The sequence below is a fragment of the Prionailurus bengalensis genome, chromosome B2 (genome assembly GCF_016509475.1).
Source record: "Prionailurus bengalensis isolate Pbe53 chromosome B2, Fcat_Pben_1.1_paternal_pri, whole genome shotgun sequence".
NCBI lineage: Eukaryota > Metazoa > Chordata > Mammalia > Carnivora > Felidae > Prionailurus > Prionailurus bengalensis.
The window spans coordinates 88,251,233-88,276,316 of NC_057349.1; the positions used below are offsets into that span (position 1 = coordinate 88,251,233).

At 35.9% G+C, this 25,084-nt stretch overlaps 1 long non-coding RNA gene across 1 annotated transcript in view; it reads left to right on the top strand.

Annotated features, from left to right (window-relative positions):
• The window catches only part of LOC122489789, a 149,658-nt gene that overhangs the window by 11,522 nt on the left and 113,052 nt on the right, over positions 1-25,084 (top strand). The window contains exon 2 of the long non-coding RNA XR_006299007.1: positions 2,177-2,203. This is a non-coding gene — a long non-coding RNA (uncharacterized LOC122489789). The remainder of the gene's footprint in view (positions 1-2,176; positions 2,204-25,084) is intronic.

Consider the following 25,084-nt stretch of genomic DNA (forward strand, 5'->3'; position numbering starts at 1 on the left):
ACTCACAGACCCCGAAATCATGACCTGAGCCAAAGTTGGACGCTTAACCAACTGAGCCACCCAGGCGCCATGGAACTTTGATCATTTGTTTTAACATTTTGCATAATCTGTACAAGATAATAATAAATGTTCTATTTGTTGTGTACTCTATTTTCTAATAAGACCGTCACGAAATATATTAGAATGTTAAAAATTCTGGGAAGTCCTGTAGCAAAGAAATCTGACCAAATTCAATACAGCTTTTCTCAAACATGGTTGATATCAAAATTACTACCCGTCTTTGTTTTTTGCTGAAAACCTATTAACATCTCATTGAACAAATTGTTCTCAGAACAGTTTAAGAAATTCTGTTCTCTCCTTAGATGAATAAACAGAGACATGGTATATTAATATGTTATTCTAAAGTATATGACTATTTACTAGCAGAAAGTATCAGAACTAATTTGGACCTCCCAATTAAGTGTCTCTTTCTTCCTGCCATTTGTCTCCTGGTATTTTCTTATTCCCAGTGCTATATTGAGCCATCTGTAACACTAATCCTGTCTTTGTTTAAAATGCTGATATTTTGTTTTTGATTTATTTGTATAAATTTTATTTTTAAATATTGATTAAAATATTATGTATCTTGGTTACTGAGTTTTGTGTTGTCCCCTATATTTTGTGCATGAGTGCCCCATTCACCTAGCCCAGTTCTGGGTTGGATTATCCCAACAAAACTGTATGTGTCTCCTCCAGTCTTGGAATATCCAAATCATTCCATATTCCAGATTATTTTGAAGTATGATGAATTAGTTAGGTCTCCACATCAAAACCCAATCTTTGGTTACTCTCATTCTTCACATTTATAGAGAGAAACATCCTAGTGTTTTCTGCCCTTTTGTTCCTGGGAATAAGAATATCCCTCTGATTATTTTGCATATTAGTTTATAAATACCATGTAGATTATTGCACTTTCTGAAAGTCTGAGATTTTAATTAACTGATAATTAACAAACCAGATCTTACATTAACCAGTTCCTATGTTCAAGGGAATAAACTTGGGGCTGAGATAACATCTACTAGCTCCACTTAATAAAAATTCATATTCACGAGCTCAGTGAACTCTAATACAGCATGTCCCAAAGTATGTTTCAGAGAAGGGGATGTTAATAGGTTCAGGGCAGGGGGGTGGAGGGATGTAATAATAAAATTAGTTGGATAGATAAAGATCTGAAGGAAACTAAAGAGAATATTTCAGGACTTCTCAGAGCCTTTAATATGCTGATGTTCTCCAGGAATATGAAAAAAAAAAACTCATACAATGCGGTGTTTCTTAAACATATCTGACTGTAGAATCTTTATATATTTATCTGAATGTATGAGAGCTTTTGCACAAAACATCTGTCATGGCACTATTGTTTCACAGATCATGTTTGGAAAGTATATCTCTAATAAGCTAGCTGAACCTGGATTGTGTTTTATAGAAAGTGTTTTTCAGATGATGTGTAATTCAATGTCCTATGGTACCACTTTGTTTTCCAATAGTGGTTCACTTACCCCAAAAACCAGCCAGGACTCTTCTTGTGCATGAGAGAAATACTGAAAATTAATTGTTTTACTGAGTGGAAATTTATAAGAATAGACTATTTTTTCTGATCATCATATCCAACTTTTTCACAGCTGAATGTTTTTATAACTCTTGGGTAGCTGGTTTCCACTTAATGAAAGAGTTCTCCCTAATCAGTCTCATATGGAAGAGGTGATATGTTCACCCCTCTTTTCTCAGGTATTTCTGACCTGTGTACTTCAAAAGAAATTTTGAAAATGTGGAAAATCTAAACTTCCTTCCTCGTTATACCTGTATTATTTTCTATATACAATGCACGCCTAGACCATCCCTGAGGTCTAGAAAAACTCTTATTTTGCTTCTTTTCCGTGCTCTCAGAGATGCTGACAGAAATAATTCCTTGCCCTCAGAGCCAGTTATTAATTGGAAAAAGATTAATAGTGATCTGCTGAAAATTTAATGTGAAGTTTAAACCTGGTATTCCTGAAAAGATGTTTGAGAATAATTTTATATTTTAGAGAAATTTTGGATAAGTTCTGATAATAGTATTTTCAGCTGCAGACAAAGATCCAGTACCGACCACAGTTTAAAACCATCGTCTCTAACTCCTTCTCCATTTCTTTTGTTTTAGGTGTGGACACTTTGATAGCCTGTCAAGGTATGGTAACGAAACATCGTCCTTTATTAATAGCACAACAACTACCCGTAGTACACGTAAACTTATTCATATAACTTAGTTCTCAGCTCTGAGCACCCCATCCATGGCGCATTCCCTGGCCACACACGTGGACCCTATTTGGATTCGAAAGGAATTTCCTCATCTTTAGCAGCCTTACTTTCAGAGTTTGAGTTTTTCAAAGTGAAATAGGTAATTGTTGTTTATAAAATATTATGATGGTACGGAGTCCGTAGCAACTAAAAACATCCCAGTGTTTGCTGCAAGGCATGAGGAGACAGTGACACAGCTCATTTCCTCAGCCGAGCTCTCTTTGCCGCCTTGTACAACACTTATTTCAAAGCACGCCACAGCTTAGAACTGTCGTGATCCCCATTAATATAAAATCATTGACCCCTGCTCCCGCTGGTGCGACTAAATTACATTCTGCTGCTCAGCGGCAGCCGCGCATGGGGCCAGCGCTTTTAGTCATCGCCAGGTGCCTTGATGCAGGCGCAGCCCCTCCTACGCCCAGGGTTTGCCTTTAATGAGGATTAGGCACCTTCAAAGATCTAGGAGGACCCACTCCCAGGATGGAAGCCTTTCTAATGGCATCTGGGCTTATCGTAGGCAGTAATTTAGTATCTCGGAGGAGACTGAAGAGAGATTCATTTCTCGCCTCTAAGAAATTGCAAGAATGTGTGGTTTTGTGATTGGCTTTTTTTCCCCTCCCTCTCCACCAGCACAAATTCAAGAGCATTATGCCTAACAATATCCTGGTTTTATAAAGCCTAGAAGGTGGATGTGGTAAAACAGTATCCCAAATTATGATATATCCCAGCTGAGGAAATTCCTCCTTTATACTATATTATATGATGTGCTGCTAATAGGACTAAACCCACTCACAGATGCCCCACGCTCATTTCATTTTTGTATTTCAGTGGTGGAATTTCCTTACTAAAGGATTGATAGCCGGGTCCAGAGTGTGGTCTGTCTTCTCATTGTGTGGTCTCCCTTTGCATCAGCTCCTCACCCTCTCAGGCCTGCCCTTCCACGTGGTTCCCTTGCCCTCTGAAAATGAGGGGATCAGGGGTCTGCACCTTCCTACAGTGGGTGTGGAATTTGCAGGAATGTTCTCTGTGCTGCTACAGCAATCACTCCTGCCTTGACTGTTAAGGGGCAAAGCTGGAGAGCGCTAGGTATAATGAAAGTAGAAAGTAGTCATCGAACACAGCAAACGTACTTAGATAATCAAAGTCCTCCCTTACAAAAATTGCAGAAAAATGAAAAAAAGTATTTAAGGATCAGTCACACATATGGTATTAAAATAAGTGTGATTATGTGAATGTATATACATATATTCACACAATTATTTGCAGTGTGTTTAGATTAGTTCTTTATATAGCAAACTGTTACTCGTAAAAAGCTCAGAAATAGTTTAGCATCAGAATAAAATCTGGTGTTCAAAGTATTATTTGTGGAAAAATCGGATGTTTTTGTCTGGCGAGGGAAGAAAGCTATGTATTAAAGTAAAGCTGGTGTTTAATCCAGGAGAATCTGAGCTCTGATGAATCAGTTGGTTTTCTCTCTGATTTATTTGTAGTGAGACAAAATCATGAAAGTTTCTCAATCTAGTAAATGTCAACATTTAATTTTTAGTTTTTAAGTATATGCGGTAAGAAATGGTGCCTTAACTGAGTCAAAGTACACAGTGAAGCTAGTCAGCAGTATAAAATGAGACAAAATTTAATCAGTACTGTGGTGGTCACACTGTATATGGAGACTTTGTCTGAATTTTCTACTCTGATTCCTATCAGAAGAAACAAATTAAGTTTTATGGCCATAGGGAGTATCTGCAGAGAGTTCTTACTAACTGCAGAGAGGTTAAATGGTCTACACTATTTAATTACGAAATTTATAAATACTATTTGTTGATAAAAATCCATTTTAAATAAAAATGCACAAAAGCAACAGTAATAAGGAAAAATGTGAAATTTCTGCCGGTTGAGTTTATCTATGGGATATATAAATACACGTAAGTAATATAAAGAAAAATAGGTATGTTCACTATACTTTGGAAAAGACATGGTTTTGGTTCCTGAAATTATCATTTTTTTTCCCTGAGGTTTAATTGTATTTCATGAGATTTGGTATCTGGATTAACAACTTGCTTCTGAAAGCTGAGACCCAAACAGAGGTCTTTCTTTCCAGAAGGGTGTCCTAACCCCAGTCACACGTCTGCTAATTTGGCCTCTCTCTCAATCTCAGAAGAACTTGCTGAACAGAAGTGAAACTATGCACGTGCTAATGGCTCACGCTCTGCAAACTCCCCTCTCTCCCCAAGAGTGTCTGGTGTGCAAAGCTGAGCTGGAACAAAGATACACTAATTATTCCCCATTAATGTGTCTGCTTGAATGGCCCTAAATACCGGAGTGATTAATTAGCGCGAGGCAGCCGGGCCAGGATGTCACACCCTTCCCTGCGTTTAAGTGTCGCCAAGGTTGTGCTCGAGTGTTGACAACAGCATATCTTTAATTTTCTCCAAGAAGAAAAGTTTCATCAGTACAATTAATTTGAGCTTGGCTGGCGTGCAGGAATAAATGTAACATGTGGAATGATATTACTGCTGTCTAGGCAATTTTTTTTTTTTTTTGCCTCCTTAGGGTACAGTAAAACTTTTTTGGCAACTTGGTTATTGAATAGTGTATTTCTATAATTGTCTCAATTTGGCTTAATTACTTTTGTGCACTTTGCAGCAAAAAACATGGATCATAAAATAGTAAGCGGTTATTATTCACAATAGCTGGGATGGATATAGATGAATGCGTAGATAAGAATTAGAAAAAGAATGGCATTAAATTTGGTATCCTTTCAACTCTGCAATTTTCTCTCATGGATTGAAATGTACATCAGTGTTATCAAAAATAATTTGAGACCACTTAACCCCTAAAAGATATGAATCTATTCAAAAATATGTAACAGAAAAGTGCCTATTTGGCCTGATTTTTTTAGGAGGCAGGTTTTGCTGAGATTTTAAGCTTTCCGAACAATATTTTGCCTCAATTAGACTCTCAACTACTAACATATATAGATCAGTTGTAAAGAATAATAGCATAATAAGTGATTTTTAACACTTTCATTATATTCCTTTCTTTTTTGTAATTTTGTCAAAGTGATTTCTTAAGGAAAAAAATTAACTCTATTTTAAAATAATTATATACTGTTTAGAGAAATAGAATGAATCAAATAAAGTAGCTGCGACTCATACTATTTTCCCTCTGTTTTTAAGATTGAGCTACAAACATAATTCTGGAACAGAAACAAAATACTGTATAATTGGGAAGTAGTGTGTTTCATTTGCTGCCTTATATTTCTTTGCTGTTGCTGAAATTTTAAATTAATTCATTTTGCTATGGGCATGCTGTCTCATTTTGTTTTGTTTTCAAACAGTGGAAAGAGAAAAAAAATCAGAGTGCCATGCAACCGGCAGCATGGATGTTCTTCTCTTTTCTTTCACAGTCTTCCTCAAGCTCTATACAGGCCCAAAAGGCTATTCAGCAGCAGGGGTGAGAGCACTGAGGGAGAGAAGGGGTCACCTCTCCCATCTCTCCATGTATCTCATTGTTCTTCCCTTGTCAGTGTATTTCCCACACACCATCTCCAGCCACTCTGCGCCTCATCCCGGCTGCTGCTTCCATGACCCCCACAGCATTATTCTCTCCCCCTCCGCTCCCCACATCTAAGCCTTTGTTTTCTTTTTTAATTTTTCCCAGACTGTTGTTGCTATAAGACCATCACTGCGATATAGGGTTGTAGAAAATATTTGTTGGAACAACTAAGCAGAAAACAAAAGTTTCTCAGTGCGGTGATCCCCAGCTCCTACTGCATCTAATTCTTGCCTTCCTTCCATTCTTTTACCTCCAATTCTTCCACAGGTTTATACAGTGTTTATTCACTTCTCGTGGAAGCAGCGTGTGTAGTGAAAAAAGCGCAGTCTCTAGGCTGGAATCTCAGTTTTACTACTCATTAATTGTGCAATTTAAAGCAAAAAAAAAAAATCACTTAACCTTTTGAGCCTCATTTGCAAACTAGGATTATTAATATTTGCTCCATGGAGATGTAAATGAAATAAGAAATCTGATTCCTCATCCACTTTGTTCAGCAGTCTGTTACTCTAGGTAAAGCAAAGGTAACTATTTTTCTTGGTGTTTCAGAGTTTATTAAATATTTGCCATACTCGCCACATCGATGGCAGGGCATAACATTATTGGCAATACTTACATTCAGTTGAAATGGTAGAAGTTCCATTCATGAGTTTTGTTATTATTCCTCTGCCTCAAGTGCAGATAAACCCAGAGACAGTGAAATGGTTTTGGGGCTCTTTATATCAAAAGGCAAAAGTGCTTTCACTGAAATTTTTCACTTTAACTTTGAGACATGTGTGCATCTTTGAAGAGAGTAGAACCCCTAAAAAGCTGTGATAGTTCAAGCTAAATACCATCAATTTCTTCCCTCTCTGTATGTGTACACGGCTTCTCACAACAAAAGATGGAATTTAGTTCCCCTCTTCTTGCCTGGGCTTAGTGACTTGTCTTTTTCTATAGAATGGTACAAAGAGAGATCCTGGGATTTTCAAAGTAGATCATAAGAAGCTTTGCAGTTTCCCCCACATTGCTTGGTATACTGCACTTATGATGCTTCCTCTCAGAACCTGTAAGAGGCTACATGAGAGAGCTACATGGAAAGGCCACATGTGGATGCCCTGGTCAACAGCTCTAGCTGAGCTCGCAAGTGACATCCAGCATGAACTGACCACCATCTTGGATGTTTAGCCCAATCAGACCTTCATATTACACCAGCGCCAGCCACCATTTGTTTACAAACCCATGAGAAAGCCCAATTGAAAAGTTACCCAGATTTTTCTGTGTTCAATTCATTTACAAAAATATGAGAAATGAAACTAAAGTGTTGCTTTAAGGCACTAAGACCGGGAATGATTTGCCATATAGACAGACTAACTACAACAGGAAAACTACATCTGAGCATAATTTAAACATAATTTAAACATTTAAGCATAAACATGTACATCATAGTGGCAAATCAAGATCATATTCACAGCTAGAACTTGAATAATTGAAGGAGAAATTGTATTTATGTGTATCACTTGGCTTTGTTCATTCATCCATCCATCACAGGGCTACCGTGAGCCAGAATTTTTGTTTCCTATATACACTGTAGAATGTTTAAAAACAAAAGGTTCAGTCCCCTGATGCATATTGATTTAGAAATGTGCATCACAAAAATAATTTTTATAAATAAAGGAGCAGGTTAAAAATGTGTGTCTTTAAAAAGCCATTATAAATCATTTTAAGATGTTGTATGGAAACCAATTTGACAATAAATTTCATATTAAAAAAAATAATAAATAAATAAATAAATAAATAAATAAATAAATAAATAAAATCATTTTAAGAAATGAGGTGAGATACCAGATTTTGTGCTGTAACTGATTTATCCTTAACTCTAAATTACATTGATTCCTAAGGACAAAAATTACCTGAACAGAGGTTATAATTTTATCAGTGTTTGTAAATATAGAATGTGAGAAGAAGAATGGAAGACTCTAACTGTTAAGACAATTACACTTATTTCCCCCACAATTCTTTGATAGGATCGTCCTAATGGTAGTGGTGTTAACTCTCGCTCTTTTAGAAAGATCAGTGCCAGTACCATCTTACATGCTGTGGACAACGTTGGTCACAAAAATCACATCTTTTGGGAGAGCAGTAGATAAAAACAATTTAATTTATGGACTTGACTTTTCCAGAAAATACACATTTTTTCTTTTGCTTCTTGCCTTTGGCCTTCTTTGACAGTTCCATCTGCTTTTCTTTATCACCTTTGTGGGCTTGCTCCCTGATGGACCTTAAGTTGCAAGGCTCAAAGAGCAGAAACAGTTTATCAAAACAGCTTGTGTATCTTATAAAGTAGAAGTGACACAGGGTGGCATGGTTAATATTTGGACATCAAGCAGCTTGTAATATCTAAGGCAATGATATACCTCCCTTCCTCTTGCTTCACTTTAATGAGCACTTGGCTACTTACAGCCCAGGAAAAGAAGAGAGATAGAAGGTGATTTTGCTTTGTATAAATAAATGAATGGATTTTAAAAGCCTATGCTGCAAGCAACAATGAGCAGGGGAGATGATAATTGTGCTAAACATAACCAGCCAGATCTCTTGAACACTAGGTTACATTCAGGAATTCCTTCCTTATTCTCTCCCAAGTGTCAACACTGTTACGATGCCAAGGAGAGCAGAACTCAAGTAATGGAAAATTTTTCCTCTTTCAACAGAAGACAGTTTCGGGAAGCATTTCTTTTTTTCTGCCCATCAAGAAGCTTTCTGAAACAGTGTTTTAACATCTACCATCATACTGAAACTAGTATTTGTGAACCTTACTTCACTTGTAATACCTAAATGCAAAGCTTTAGAAGCACCTGGGTGGCTCGGTCGTTTAACTGTCAGACTCTTGATTTTGGCTCAGGTCATAATCTCACAGCTCATGGGATCAAGCCATGCATCAGGCTCATGCTGTCAGTGCGGAGCCTACTTGAGGTTCTCTCCATCCTTCTCTCTCTGCCCCTCCCCTGCTTATGCTCTCACTCTCTCAAAGAATAAAGAAGTAAACATTTAAAAAATAAATAAGTACAAAGTTTTAGCTTTAGCATCAGAAACTCTCAAATATCAGTCCAAGGTATGATGCCAGGAAGTTACCCTGAAATCACCTGGAGAGTGTGTTAAAAATCCAGACCTGTAGACCCCACATTGCAGGAATGGGGCCTGCGAGTTTGCTCTTATTGTCATCTACAGCATGACCAAGATTTGTTCTACTGAATTATAGTCCCTAAGATGTTCTATGAAAGGAACATTCTGTCTTAGAGATTCACGATCCATGCGATCACATCAAAGTCCTTAAAGATATTTAACCTGGCATAACCAAGTATTTCCAAACTTACTGGACCTTCAGAACATTTTTTAACAGAGTATTCCATGGAGCACACTTTGAGAAAAGGGAGTTTAGAGGAGTGCTGAGATGGCCCTTCCATAATAGAAATTAAGCAAAACAAAACTTCCTTTGCTTTTGCAAATTTTTTTCTCATATACTCTTGTAATATTTCCTGTAAGCTCAATATTTGTTCTCTCTTTCTAATTGCTCAGTATCTGTTGTCAACCTATATGTGTGTTCTAATAGTATTTAAAAATTAGAAATTACCTTAAAATTATGTGTGCCTGAGATGCCCAGCTTTTTCCATGGAACATATGTATTATTCATTACTTCAAAGGTATAGTTCTAAGAATTTATAAAAGTCTAATAAAAACATTCTGCTATAGAGTAAATGGTCACTGGAACAACTTTCCATATCCTGGTTTGTATTATAATTAGTTATGGTCATGAATTTTCTTTCACCGGACTCCAAACTACTCGAGGGAAATGACGATATCATGCTCTCGTTGCCATGTTCAAAAACCTTTGTTGAATTGTGTTGATTTCTGAAACCAGGTTTCTCCTGATTTGTGATAGCAACATACAGGTGCTGTCCAATGTTCTGATTCACTAATTCACTGACTTTGTCAGGTTTCTCTATCTTGTTTTGTTTTTTAAAGATAATTGACATTTCATCCTCAGTTTGTATTTTTGAAGCATCAATAACCAACATTAGCTCATCATCCAGTTCTGCACCAAAATCCAATTTGTCATATTTTTTATAAGCTCCTTGAGGACAGGACTTATATATCTTTTTTGTAACCCTGCAGTGCTCTTTTGTATGGAAGCATTCAAGAAGTAGTTGTAGAGTGGATATAAATAACCAAAAGGAAAATATGCTGAGCAACCTGTGACCATTATGACTTCCTCAATACAATGTTTTTCTAAAAATCAAAATCCCAGACTTGATGTTTATGGCAATGTATGTGCCAACCTGGGGCTGCTTTATGCACTAAATGGATTTCCCCTGTTTGTTTTTTCTGTCCCCTTGCTCTTATTCCTGCTCATACCCAAAACTCTGAATATTCAGTTTATGCAGTTAAAAGTTAAATTTCAAAGGTAATGAATTTCAAAGTGGGTGTTTTATTAAGTGCAGCAATAAACAAGTGAGAGTCACATTACACTGTGACAAAAGTTCTTCAGCTTCTATGGGCCCTTGTGTTCCCAGATGAAGAGCCAAATGGAAATGTTTAATAAAACATGTGTGAGACTGCACAATAGAACAGTCCTTACATTTTACATCAAGCTGCATCAGGGTCACGGGAGGTGTTTTATTAGCACAGTCAACAATAATATCGTGATTTTTATTAGGAGGAAAAGATAGTGAGAGACTACTAATTATTTTTCAGCCTGAGGGGCATTTTTTCTTGAAATGACTGTTAATTTGATCATTGTCGTGCAGTTCACAGATTTACATGAACTTATTTCACTGTGACACATGGTTAAGAACCAGACTAAGATTGTTGCTTTATTAATGGTTTTCAGTAAATGTATTCAAAAGTGCTAACTGTGTGGGTGTATGGATGATATTGATAGCACTTGGAAGGTTGAATCCTTTTGGAAGTAGCTAGCCTGAAGCCCTTTTCACATGATATTTTCTTTGTTCATGCAGTGAGATGTTAAGCCTACAAGAATGAAATAAAATCCCAGGGAAATAAGAATGGTGTTGTCTCAGATATTACCGAAGTGGCTTTTTTGCAAATGTTTCCTTTCTTGTTTTCCCCTTCCCGCGAATAGGGCAAGCTTTAAAGATATGAAAAAGCCAGTGATTTCTCAAAACCCTTGCTTTGGCATAATCAACAAAATACTGCACCATGTTTTTGTTGTTAAATGTTACAGAATAGACATAATCCACTAACACTTGAACTAAGAATTCTTGCAGAGTATACTTCTAAAGCTAATTTATTATGATTTTCTTTTTGATCTGTGTGCATTATGCTAAACTGAAAACAAGAATCTTAAGCTAGTAGTGACCAGGTTCATTTTTCTTTTCTCTTTTTTTTTTTTTACAAACATCATTAATGTGGTAAAAAGTTTTATAAAAATCTTCTCCTGCCCTGATACCGAAAGAGATTCCACATAAGACATATTTTTAATGATGGAAGTAGTCTTCAAAAAGGGCAAAAGTTTAATATGTATAGAAGGAGAGAACCTGTGATTCATTCTGCAGAGTTTTCTATTTAATTTAAAATTGACTTGTTCTAAATAATTTAATGCATTTGGAAAAAAATCCTGAATTGGACTCAGAAAATTGGCAGTTTTCTTGACATAAGAATCTTATTAATTTGAGAAAAAAATCCATTCCTTAAGGTAACAAATTTTTAAAGTGATATTACAAATATAAAAGTGACTCGTAAATTATAAAGCAAATCAAGATTTTAAGTTATTGTCGTTATTAAATGAACAGTTAATATGTTGGCCACAAAAACCATTCTCACTATCTTTATACTATGTATTGTTAAATAATCAAAAATTATAGAAAATTTGGCAGATATAATCCACACAACAGAGTGATCTTATAAGAGATATAGTGAGTAGATACCAATTAAAAAATTAATGTTTATTCCATGACAGATGAATATAATTCATATTTTAAGGACATCCTCATTATGAAAACTGCTTGATATAGCAGCTCTTAACTCTTACAAATGGGAAATGAATATGATAAAAAGTGGACTGAAACTTGAATTTAATTTTGCGACAAGTGAAGGAAAAATATAGCATACTATTCAAATATCGCCATTGGTCAAAAATAATTAAAAAGTATTATGAGGAAATAATCTCAATTATATTTTCATCTTTGTTTAAAGGGGAATTTTTTTTGCCCCAAATGCAGTGTATATGTTTGAATTGATGAGCAAATTTTCCTTTGAATTTTTTTTTTACCCTTTGGGGAAGTTACCTATACGAAAGACAATTTTCCGTGTTTTTATCACCGATCATTAACGAGTCCTCTTTTAAAAGCATATTAAAGCGCCATTTTGTGACATGGAAAACTTCCAAGAATTCCAAAATTCCAGGAATTCAGAAGCACAATTACAGACTTTCAGGGCCTGCAGAGACCTTGAAAATCATTGATTCCATTTGTCAGATTCTCAGCAGGATGTGGCAAATTTTGCTTATTTATTTATTGTACTTTCCCACAACTCCCTTTCAAAACTCTCATAGCTTCATATTGTAGCAATAGCCTGTGGTCAAGGAGGGAATGATCTGTTTATACTTAAGTGATGTCAGTCTCCTGGAAAAGGGTGACTCCAAAATTCTGAGTCTTTCTGAGCCCCTATGTACAATAGTGGGCCACATCTGGCCATGGATAATTCCAGATATAATTGATACTCTTATCCAGAAAGAATTTTGATTGGGAATATCTTGAAATCACTTCAGTTATTTTTGAGAAATCTCACAATAAATTAGATGTGTATTAAGTTTAAGGGTCATTTAAAGGTCTCACCAAAGATGTTTCAATAAAGAAAAGTCTGTTTGTGCACACCGATTAGGCTAACAAGCAGTCCTAATTATATGGTGTCTCTTGCACTACATTAGTGTAAAAGAGAACTTTAACTTACCCATTGCTGATGCTGACAAATGCTTTGTTAGTCAGGGCCATTTGTCACCAAGAAGGCTGACTATTACAAAAAGAAAAAAAAAATATTGGCAAGTCTCTGAATCACACTATAAATTAAGAAAAAAATCAAAACCAGAACCAAACCCTTATTCTAAGATAAAAACCCATCACATTATAGTTTGCATTTCTTCTATAGTGTTTTGTAAATCTTTATCATGTAGTCCATATATACAATTTAGAAACAAGTTTGGGTGCTTTGAAAACTTACTTTGTCTTTTTATATACAGAGGAAAGAATTTAAAAGTTTATCTTAAAAATTAAAGAAGCTAATACTACCTAAAACATATGTGTAGTTTTGATCCCCACTTTATTATAACAACCATTCATGACTAAAACCTACAAATATTATAGCTCTTCTTCTTTTTTAAATTTTTTTTTTAACGTTTATTTATTTTTGGGACAGAGAGAGACAGAGCACGAACGGGGGAGGGGCAGAGAGAGAGGGAGACACAGAATCGGAAACAGGCTCCAGGCTCTGAGCCATCAGCCCAGAGCCTGACGCGGGGCTCGAACTCACGGACCGCGAGATCGTGACCTGGCTGAAGTCGGACGCTTAACCGACTGCGCCACCCAGGCGCCCCTTTTTTTTTTTAATTTTTTTTTTTAACGTTTATTTATTTTTGGGACAGAGAGAGACAGAGCACGAACGGGGGAGGGGCAGAGAGAGAGGGAGACACAGAATCGGAAACATCGCTCTTCTTCTAAAACAGCTTTCATTTCCTTATGACACTTGCCAGAACTAAGAGATGATATGCATCAAGTTGCAGGGTGATTTTATCTTAAATATGTAGTCGAACAACAAGAGATGGTTGATACTAATAAGAATAATAACAATAATTGACAAAGCTTTTGCTTTATACTAGGTCCGGTGCTCAGTAATTTACATGCATTGTTATATTGCATTATAAATACAATATAATGAAGACTAGGAAGATGTTTCTTAAAATATGAAAACTTAATTGCATTCAATGTGATGGTGGTTAATATTTTGCCTGGCACATTTTTTCTTAGGAACACATGCAAACTTAGGCAACATGTATTCAGGAAGGTTCTGCTGAAGATTCAGTTGGCCATTAATGCTGTCTTCCTCTTCAAGTATTTCCTGCACTTGGATAAGAAGCAGTGAGACAGCTTATATAAATTGCTAGAGGAGGAAAGCTGACAGGCAATGAAGACAGGAACATGAGTCTCAACTCTGCTCCAGAATAGTAGATAGAAAAGAGAAATGCTGGAGGGGATACAATAGCAAAAAGCCAGAAAAAAGCCAGAGTCTTTTTGGTGAAACCATCAGAGCACCAGGCACTACAATCAACTGTATCCTGGGAGCATGTTCTTCCATCGCTATACCTATATTGGAATGTAGATTAAGAAGTACATGATAGCACATTATTTCAGCTATGCAGAGTCAGTCTCTCCGCATTTCTTTAAGTTACATCTCTGTAAGGCTCTATCAGTGGTTGGTGGCCATATTCCTGCTCCTATGTATGGAAAGCAACAACTATGAAAGGTAGACTCATTCAAATGTGTTATAGCAGCAATGCAATATGAGCAGCATTGCCCTAGGTATGAAATATGTTGTGAAATGGTAACTGACTTTTATCAGTCTGGAATAAATGAAGGGCATTCTTCCATCATTTTATATAATGGCCCAATATCTGGCAAGTTCCTATTATGTTAAAACTATACAAATAACAGCTTGAGTTTCTTTTAAAAACTGATGTAGAGGGGCGGCTCAGTCGGTTAAGTGTGTCTGACTTCGGCTCAGGTCACAATCTCACTGCTTGTGAGTTCGAGCCCTGTCTTTGGGCTCAGTGCTAACAGCTCACAGCTGGGAGCCTGGAGCCTGCTTCAGGTTCTGTCTTCATCTCTCTGCTCGTCTGCAACTCAAGCTGTGTCTCTCTCTCAAAGCTCAAATAAATATAAAAAAATAAAATAAAATAAGGAGGGGTGCCTGGCTGGCTCAGTTGGTTAAGCATTCAACTTCATTTCAGGTCATGATCTCATGGTTTGTGAGTTAGAGCCCTGCGTCAGGCTGTATGCTGACAGCTCAGAGCCTGGAGCCTGCTTCGGATTCTATGTCTCCCTCTGTCTCTCTCTGCCACTCCCCTGCTTGTGCTCTGTCTCTCTCAACAATAAACATTAAAAACACTTTTTTAAATAAAATAAGGTGAGCATGGGTGGCTCAGTCGGTTAAGCTTTCAACTTCGTTCAGATAATGAACTGGCAGGTCATGAGTTTGAGCTACATGTTGGGCTGTGTGCTGACAGCTCAGAGCCTGGAACCTGCTTTGGATTCTGTGTCTCCCTCTCCCTCTGTTCCTCCCCTGCTCTCTCTCTCTCCGCCCCCCTCTCAAAAATAAATAGATATAAAAAATTAAAAATAAATAAAAACTGATGTAGGTTCTAGGTACCATTCACATCTTTATAAATATCTTGGCAAAACATTAAAAACTTGTGTGGGACTCAGGGCTATTTTTCGCAGGTTTTCTAGCATTCATAGCTTCTATTCAATAAAATGCCAAATGTGCCTCAGTTAGCGTGACAACCAAAAAGTGCCTCCATAACTTTCCATTATCACTCTTGGTATGACAATGAGACTTCTGACCTTTACAACCTAAGTACTCTGGTCTGTTTGAAAGGATGACCACTGGTTCTCTTCACAAAAACAGGAATTTTCTCTTCCATATGCATTAAGATAGTTTCCTTTAGTGGTCTTATTTGCCATTCATCCAACTTTGTCCAAAAAGTTGATAGCTTTTTAATGTAAAAGCTCAGAAACAGAGTTTATGATAAATTCACTGGCTGATGCGGTATTTGGTCTTAAACAAATATAATCATCGCAAGGCTCTCTTCCTACACACATCCACTTACCACTTACTTTCTGCTGCATAAAGAATTATTTTTCACAAATAAATTGATGACAAAGCAAAGAAGGCAACTTTAGTTGAAACACTCCATGAAAAGTCTATTTTCAAATGTCTCTAGGAAGGCTAAATCCAAGACTGTCACACAATTTCCTCTGAGCATTAAGATGCTCTGTGATACACATTTCTTCCTCTGTTTGGTTTGCTAGTTTTTTCTGAGGACTTGCCATTACAACCTCAGTGGAAACTTCTACTGTCAGCTTAGTAGGGCTTCCTTATTCCTGGATATCTCATCAGTCAATATCTTGAATGGTCCTTGAGTAAGTATTCCTATTAAATTCCTGGAAATAATCCTATCTTCTGGAAGTTTCTACTCTAATACGTTTCTATTAGAAGCATTCTATGAAATTTTGTTCATTTAACAAACACTTATTAAATGGGCTAGATGAGCCTTGAACTCAGGTAGGCACTTCTTAAATGCCTTAAAGGCACTTCCTTTTCTTGATGGACCAAATAATAAAATATAATTTCAAGTTGATTATTACAATAGCATTACTAAAAAATGATACTTTAATTCATAGCTATTATAATATTTATTTCTGTTCATCTTATAATAGGAATGATAAAATACTATATGATAATATAATAGAGAGGGCAGGCAGGGTGGATTCAAAATTTCCAGGATACTGAGAACAGATAGTCTAAATATACTTATATGAGGCCTACAATAAATATATTTTAAATAATTTATTTCCTGGTCACAAAAAAAACTTGAGTGAAAAAGCAAAATTGACATCTTGCCCTGCCTGCATTATGACTCAGCATATCATAGCTCAGTCAGAATGAAAACGAAGTACATAGACAATCAAAAACAAACACCTTTGCATTATGGGATAAAGTAAAACAAACAAAACAAGAACCTCTGTCTAGTACCATTCCTCCAAATCGATAGACTCTAGTCCTCTCCCCAAAGTGGCCAACTTGCCAGCAAACAAAATTAATCCTGACTCTGCAGCACCTGACACCTACAGCTAGGTGAAGACCCTTGAAAATAAGATAATCATTTGAGAAACCAACTGTTTTTCTTCCACCTTGGTAACCTTCTGTTTGGGTGTTTGTTTCCCTTTACACAGCTGCTTCCAACTGTGCTCAAGAAGCCAGTTTTTCAGAAGACTCCCTTATACACATATTACTTTTGCAAGTAAATGTACTTTTTTAAAGTGGTTTTTCTCTGGATTTTCCTTTGACACTCACCTTGTGACACATATGCAAAGAAAGCATTAACTTATAAATAATGATTACAAATTTTGTGTACCCTTACTATGAATTCTACACTCCTTAAGGAGAACCAAGCACTTAAACCTATTTTCTAAAGTGGATTTCAGTTTAACTCTATTGAAATGTGTAATAAATGGTTCCTTTCCATATATTTAGGCGGCTTCAGAAAATTATGTTAAATTCAGTAATTTCATCATTTGCTTATTTATTCAATAAATGCCAAATATCTACTATGTGCCAGCCCCTATTTAAATCTCTGAAGATGAAGGAATGAACAAAACAGACACAGTCCCTGTCCCCATGGGGCTCACATTCTAACAAGCTATTAATATATCATAAATTACATGTAATATTTGGGATAATTGATTGTATATAGTGCAAACATGGCTAAGCAATTGGGGCTTCAGATTTCATTCAGAAATTATTATCCTACTATTTTATGTATTTTTGGAGAAGTTTTATATCATTAATATTTACTGACTGTTAAAGGCAAACTGCAGTAGAGGTTCTATGACTCAGAGAGAGAAAACACTTAGTGTATCTTTTTGAATGTGATGGCTGTTAAGATGGCTGATACTTATTTTTAAATCTGCACATTTTGAGAGATTAAAAAATAGAATAGTCTAGTGCTAAAAGTCATTAACAAATTAACAAAATTTCTTAAAAAACTTTAGAGTATCTCCATTCATTGCCACTAAAACAAATGTTAATGTAGCTGTTGTAAGTATCTAGGACACAACTTCCTCACTGAATGATTTTGGCTCAATATTTATACACAAATCATTGCAAGCCTCATTTCTGTTTTGGGGGATAAGAAAGAAAATTAATACAATGATAGTCATAATTTCCATCATGAGCCTTGTGAACGTTGTGAGGTGGACAAACTTAAAGAATAGCAGCAGCCTTCGGAGAGACATGTTTCTTGAAAAACTATGGGATGCGTGGGTGGCTCAGTCGGTTTAGCTCAGATCATGATCCCAGGGTTCGTGGGTTCGAGCCTCGCGTAGGGCTCTGTGCTGACAGCTCGGAGCCTGAAGCCTGCTTTGGATTCTGTGTCTCCCTCTCTCTCTACCCCTACCCTGTTTACTCTCAATCTCTCTCTCTCTCTCTCTCTCTCTCTCTCAAAAATAAATACACATTAAAAAAAACTTAAAAGAAAAACTCTGTGATTATTACTGGCCTTCCTAAATGTTATTAACACAGTAACAAAGCTTATTTAACCATTCCCTGCTACACGTTCACAAGATTATCTATCACACAGAGCATACATGTGACCATGTAAAGATTCTCTTTGCTCTTCAGCTGACTAGAACCTCCAGTTCACATCATTTCTTTTGCCATCTACAGGGTCATTAAAACACTGTTCTGTACGTAAATTATCTTAATGGCTTTTGTCATTTGTTTCTGATTCTTCTTTGCTGTTCCAGTAGGGAATCCAATGAGGGTGGCTCTGTTATTCTGATGGAATGCTCAGTGAGATCAGAGCCAAGTTGTTGAAGATGCCTGTAGAGTCTGGGGGAGTTTGAGATATCCTGCAGGGTTTGTGAGGAGGGTGCTGGAGCTTAGAGATTGTTGTGGATTTCATCCTGGATGGTTTGCTGAGTGCTTTGGGATGCCTGAGGTGAAAATTACAGCAATTTTAAAAGTCTGACACACTCTCCAGCTGCTAGCACTAAAAACATGACTCATTGCGTCCTCTTCTTTCCTTGTTTCCTTCTTTGAATGAAGATGGCACAAATGCTCTGTATGAACTATTACCCATTATGTGAATTTCTATGAATTAAATTAATTTATCGTTCAAAAACTCACTTAGTTTTTTTCTTTCTCTGTGGGCAACTTATACCATGGAGCAAATCCACAATATTTGTCAAGTTATTAGAGCCCTGGGTTTTTAATTATTAGTTGGAACCCCAGCCCTTTTGGTAAAATGCAGACTGCATACTGAAAGGAAAATAAGAAAAAAAGAAATAACAGATTATGCAGTATATGAAGAGGATGTCAGTGACCCATTCTCATCTAAGACAATATTTAATGCAATGATAGCTGCTGTGGAGCCTATATCCCTTATATTCCTTTTTTTTTTTTTTGAGGGGAGGAGGAGGGTTTTGATGTTATCAACCAGTACAATAAATTACAACCTCAGATGACACATTGTCTTTAACAAAATTAAAGTAATGAAAAATTCAAAGTTGCATGCATAAATAATAGAATGTTTTTATGTACAAGCTAAAACTTTATCCTGTAGTAAAGCTTTAAGTGTGTTTCTCCTTAGAAAATGAAATTATATGCCTAAAAAGAGATGATATTACTCCTATTTGTATAACTTCTATCACATTATAGAATTAGATTTGTCAGAACTTACTGTCAATAATTTGAAAGTGTTCTTTCAATATACATGAAATTTGAATTTACTATTTTATAGAAAATAAATAAATCATATTTTTCCTTTCCTAGAATTTTAGAATCTATGAAAAACTCAAAGCAAGTGTGAAGCACCAATTTCAAAATGAGTCAAATTTGAGGGCACACTAAGCTATTCCTACAGACAGTTTTGTGCAACCCTCAAAATATTACACCTCTAGGTAGATGTGAATTACCACTGTGATTTGAATATTAGAGTCTACATGTTAGTTTGAGTGCTGACATGTTCAGGACTTGTTATTTTTCTCCATTCTTATGATTCTTCAACAATACAATAAGATAAATAGTAAATGTTTTATTGATGAATCTAAGCATAACTAGTAAAGGTTCTATGATTTTTAAATTAATAAAAGAAGACATTTCATATCAAGTATCTTTAGTTGTAAGTTACAAGGAAGTTGAATAAGTTTAATTCAGCTGTGAAAAATCATATAGTTCTATTCTAGTTCTGAAAATGTCATATTTCTTATATGCATGGATATGTCAAAGAAGTTTAATAAATGAATATCTTTACTTATAATAAATAAATGTTCTTACTTCTTTCTACAATGACTGTGGTTCTGCATCTTTTAACTCTAATTCTGCTCTTTGGTTTCCCCAGAAGTCTGCTATCCATCAGCTCTTCCTTTCTACATCACTTTTCTGCATATTAATACTATGAGGAATCTTAAGCAGTCCTCAGCAATCACATCATAAATCTAAGAATGAAGTCTAAACCTAATTGTTCCCATGTTGTCAAATAAGAGTGACCAGGAAGGAGGTGGATGACTAAAACTTGTGAGTATACATTCAGCTCTTGACACAGTTGAAAACCGTAATTCATAAAATATCAGTACAAAGAACAAAATACAACTTTGCAATTATTTGCAAAGAAGTTACCACTTAAAATGAGCACCAATACCTGTGACATTTGGGCTGTCTAGACAAAGGTTGTTTACCCAAACTTAATCCATGAAAGGTATGTCTCACACTGTTAGCTAAATCCTACTAAAAATATTCATATGGAGTCCAACTTGCCCTGGTGCCTAACTCCCTGGCATAAATTAAGATTCAGAGAAAGTTTCTTAACTCTTTCACGTCAAGAGAGCCGTATTCGTAACGAGCATTTCAAGTAATCCTTGGATTAATCCAAAATGCAAACATCTGCATGTGAAGGTTTATTTACCACTGTAAGTTTTCATCTATATTAAAGACATGAAATGTAACATTTGAAAAGAGAGCCACAAAAACTGGGCATTTACTAAAACAAAGCAGTATAAGATTGTGTGTATGTGCAGGAGGCAGTTTGGGTAGAATGGAAAGTGTGTGAGGGATTATAGATGAATCACTCGGTGATCACAGCAAAATAGTAACAGTAAGTACTATTCCTGCAAGGAGGAAGCAGGACTTGACATCTATCCTGAGAGGTTATTATGTCTTCCAACTACTTAGACTTACTTCCTTTATGAAATTTTAAAATTGGACTCAATTTGCGATTTTTCGTCTTCTTGTCTTTTTAATATTTTTACGTTTTTGCCTCAAGTTCCACAGACCAGGTCCCTGTCTCTTACTTTATAGTCACTGTACCTTATATCTTAAGTCATTCTTTTATTTCTGAGAATGCAAACTAAAACAGATGGAGTCTGAAACTCTTCAACCAGAGTTAGAAAGGCTGCTGAATTGTCAATGAATTTAGTACCAGAGGTATTCAGCACTTAAAATCACACCATTTGACAAAAACGTGATGAGTGTAGAAAAACCTGGGCTCGGGAATCTACATAATCTAATCGTTCCTTCATTGTCACTTTGACTTTCTTGCTACTCAAGTCATTGGATTTATCTAAAATATTTTAAAACTGCATTTCCCCTCCCTCACCCTGAACTTCTGGGATTAGCTCTTCAAACCAGAATGTGAACTGGTGTCGTCTGTTCCTCATCTACCCAGACTCAACCAGAAATAACCAATTCTTGAAAAATATTTGGGTAGAGTGATTGTAATCATTATTGGTTTGGTTTTTGTTAACCTTTATTTTTTGTTTAAGGAAGATTAAGTCAATCCACCTGGAGTTTAATACTGTATGTTACTATAGTAACTTTATAGCCTGTTTGGCTGTGACAAAGGGGCTTCATCTCGTCCATTTCATGCTCCTGTGTCGACCTACTCCCTCCCAGTGTTTTATTATATCTGTCTTTAAGGGTATCTGCGGGAGCCACAGCTGCTGTGCTTTTGTCACAGAAAGCAGCTTTCACTGTGTGAAATGCTCAGCTCTAAGAGGTCTTACAGGCTGATAGCATTATTGAATTTCAAAGCAAAGACAAACAACATTAAATTGTTTAAAGCTAATATTCATGTTTTCCTGCATACAGTGAATTTTCCAGAAACAGTATATACTCTGTCTTTCTAGAAAAAAGTATATAATTGCTATCTCATGGAATTATGAATGAAGGTATAGGGAGTAATCTTAAAGTAATATAACTTGAAAAAACAAACCCGAAATATATTCGAGTCAGAAAAGATACCAATTTTATATACAGTCTTTTAAGTGGGGAGATTTTTCTTCTAATCGAGTAATTTGCTTGATTTTTAAAAAATTTTAGAGATATCTAAATGTTGTTTAGTGAGTGATTTCTGAATATGCTCTTATAATCTACATACTGATGCTGATTCACTCACTTCTGCAAAACCTTGCGTATTTATGTTGCAGATTTATATTCTTAAACCAAATTTGGTCTTGATCTCTTTTGAGGAATTGTGTTAGACCCTGTTATTCCCAAAGATAAAACAGCAGTGTTTGTAAGGGCAGAACTGAATATAGTTTCAGTGCACTCAGAAATTATTCATATGAATGTACTGAGAAGATACTTTTGATAAGAGTTCTGTCTTGCAATTTCATCTCAGTTTAGCCAAATCATCCGCCCCAACTTGCAACTTCAAAATACTCCTCTTCCCAAAGTGGACCAGTATTTATTTGCCTCTGTTCCATAGAAGGCAACTTTGGTGAGATTCTTTTTCAGAATATCTATGCAGTGATTTTCCAGTTGTGTTAATTGTTGTGTTGGAAAAGTGGTGAAAGCTCAGTGTGATCCTGTTAACTTGCTAAGCATCTGGTCAGCAGGGTAGTTCAGTTCCAGCAAGGCTCTCGACACCTCTGCCAAGGGTTATTGATACCTCACACACCCCAGCTGAGGCAGATTGTTTTAGCTGGGCTTCACATCCATGGCTAGCCTGTAGTTAGGAAAAAAAAGAAAAAAAAAAAAACAACAACAAACAAGTGATTGACAGCCCACACCTCCTGGGCCCTTCTTACTACCAGACACAACATCTGCTATGCCCTGTGGAGCAGTGAACCAACACACAGGAGAGAGAGAACTGTTTCTAGTATTGTCAGGGTGGATTTTGTTTAACCCTTTGTAGTTACTCTCTGGAGACAAGTGTGAGATGGCTTTTATTTGGGGGTGAGGATGGAAGTAAATGTAGATTTGTGGGGAGATTAGAATGGCTTACTGTAAAAGGAAGTTTACTTAATAAAATACCACAAAAAGCAACAAAAAAAGGAAGTCTACTGTAAATGCCTAGACATAACCTCATTGTGGTGCTTTTTAGTATCCAGTGAAAGATCTGTCGTATTCTCTCCCATTGCTCTTAAAGAACCAGGAAAACTGACTTGTGAAGAATGGTGAATTAGGGACAAGTGGTTTTGATTTCGGTTTTCATTCACACATTATCCTCAAGCATGTAAGATTTTCATTCCATCTAGATTTGTAAAAATTATTCTCAAAACTTCAAAAGAGATGAGGAAGCCAGTGTATTTCTTAAGTAGGCAGAGAAGTCACAATGTGTCCATGCCAATGTTTTTATAAGACAAAAGTACTGTGCATCTAACATTCTGTGACTTCTGAAGTTACAATCCTGAAATATGCGAGATATATATCATTTTAGAAAACTTTTTTTTTGTTATTGCCAACTCAACTACCCTGCTGATAGCATACAAAATCCTGTATTTGATAATAAATATGGTTCATTAAAAATGCATCAAGGAGATTTTGTAGACTGCCAGCAATGTATAGGAACATTTAAAGGTTTCCCAAAGCAATTTCCAAGTTAGAATTGTTTTGACATTTTTGAAGGGCTCATCTTTGTGTCTGGATATTTTAAGATATCTTCTGAAACAATTTTTCACACCTTGGGCACATTAGTAAAAGAGGTAGAGAATAGGGGATAACAGTGAGGTAAAATCATCTAATTGCTTTGTATATGTGTTCTTTTGATACTGACAGGAATAAAATTAGGACCCAAAGCTTCTACATTAAAACAATATAGCGATGGATCTAAGAGTAATTTAACATATTTCACTTGGGCCAGTATTTGTCAAACTTGCTGTCCATCATAATGCTGTACATCAGGGCTCATACTTAATAGCCATAATATTTCTGTTTACAGCACTTTAAGGACAAATTATGCTACAGTAGAACTAGTAGCGTTTTTATTACGTCTTTAGTACAGCAATGTAATTGGCAATATTATTATTGTTACCTTACCTCTTGTCAGCATCACACTACTCCCACATAATTCACCCAATGTCATGAAAACAAAGAAATTCTTACTTGAGTTGTATTCTATTATCATACTGTTACCTTCATAGTTATATTAGTGAATGAATGTGTGCATATTTGGTATTTAAGATGCATTTGTTTTATTTTTTATTTTTTGAGAGAGAGAGAGTGCATGGGAGAGGGGCAGGAGGGGAGGGAGAGAGAGTATCTCAAGCAGGCTGCACACTCAGTGAGGATCTTGATGAGGGGCTCAATCTCATGACTATGAGATCATGACCTGAGCTGAAATCCAGAGTCTGACACTTAACCCACTGAGCCACCCAGGCACCCACAGATTATTTTTCTAATATCAAAATATAAAAATACCTACATGCAGACAATTTAAGAAATATTTTTTGCCTTTTTTCCACTGCTTGAAATTTACTTACATACCATATTTGTGTGTGTGTTTACTAGTTAACTCTGTTTCATTGATTTATTTATCTGTTACTATTCCAAGCTACATAATTCTCATTATTATTACTTTACATTATGTCTAAATGTGTGCTTAGAAAATATTTTAGTTTTGTCCTTTTTCATCATTTTTTTCCTGGGCTATTTGTGCACACATATTATCCATAAATATACAAAAGAGAAAAAAGAAAAAGGCAAAAGAAACTTAGGTGTAATAGTTTGGTTTCTTATATGTGATTCAATCATACAGTCTCTGAGAATTTAGCTCACTCATAGCCATCATGTTAGCCATTCATTACTCATGTCTATCATTTTGCTTTGTGTGTTTTATCTATCGTGCATGATCTATGTTTCCTGATTTTCTACTAGATTCACTGAATTTCATTTGGTTCCTATTTTGATAGCTCTATGTTCTATTTCTATTCTTTGAGTTGTTAATGCTTAGTTTTCAAAACATAAATTTAAACATGTTTTTTTTTTCTTAAAAGGTCAAGAGCTTATTATTTTTTTCTTCCCCTTTGCCTTTCCTTGCCTCTCTGACCCCTCACCCTGCCCTAAATCATTTGTGCCCCTTATCTTGAATTTTATTTTCAGATTAGTATTAAAAACATTTCTTCCTTCTTTTCTTTGCCTCCTCTGCTGCCTCCTCCTTCATTTCTCTTCT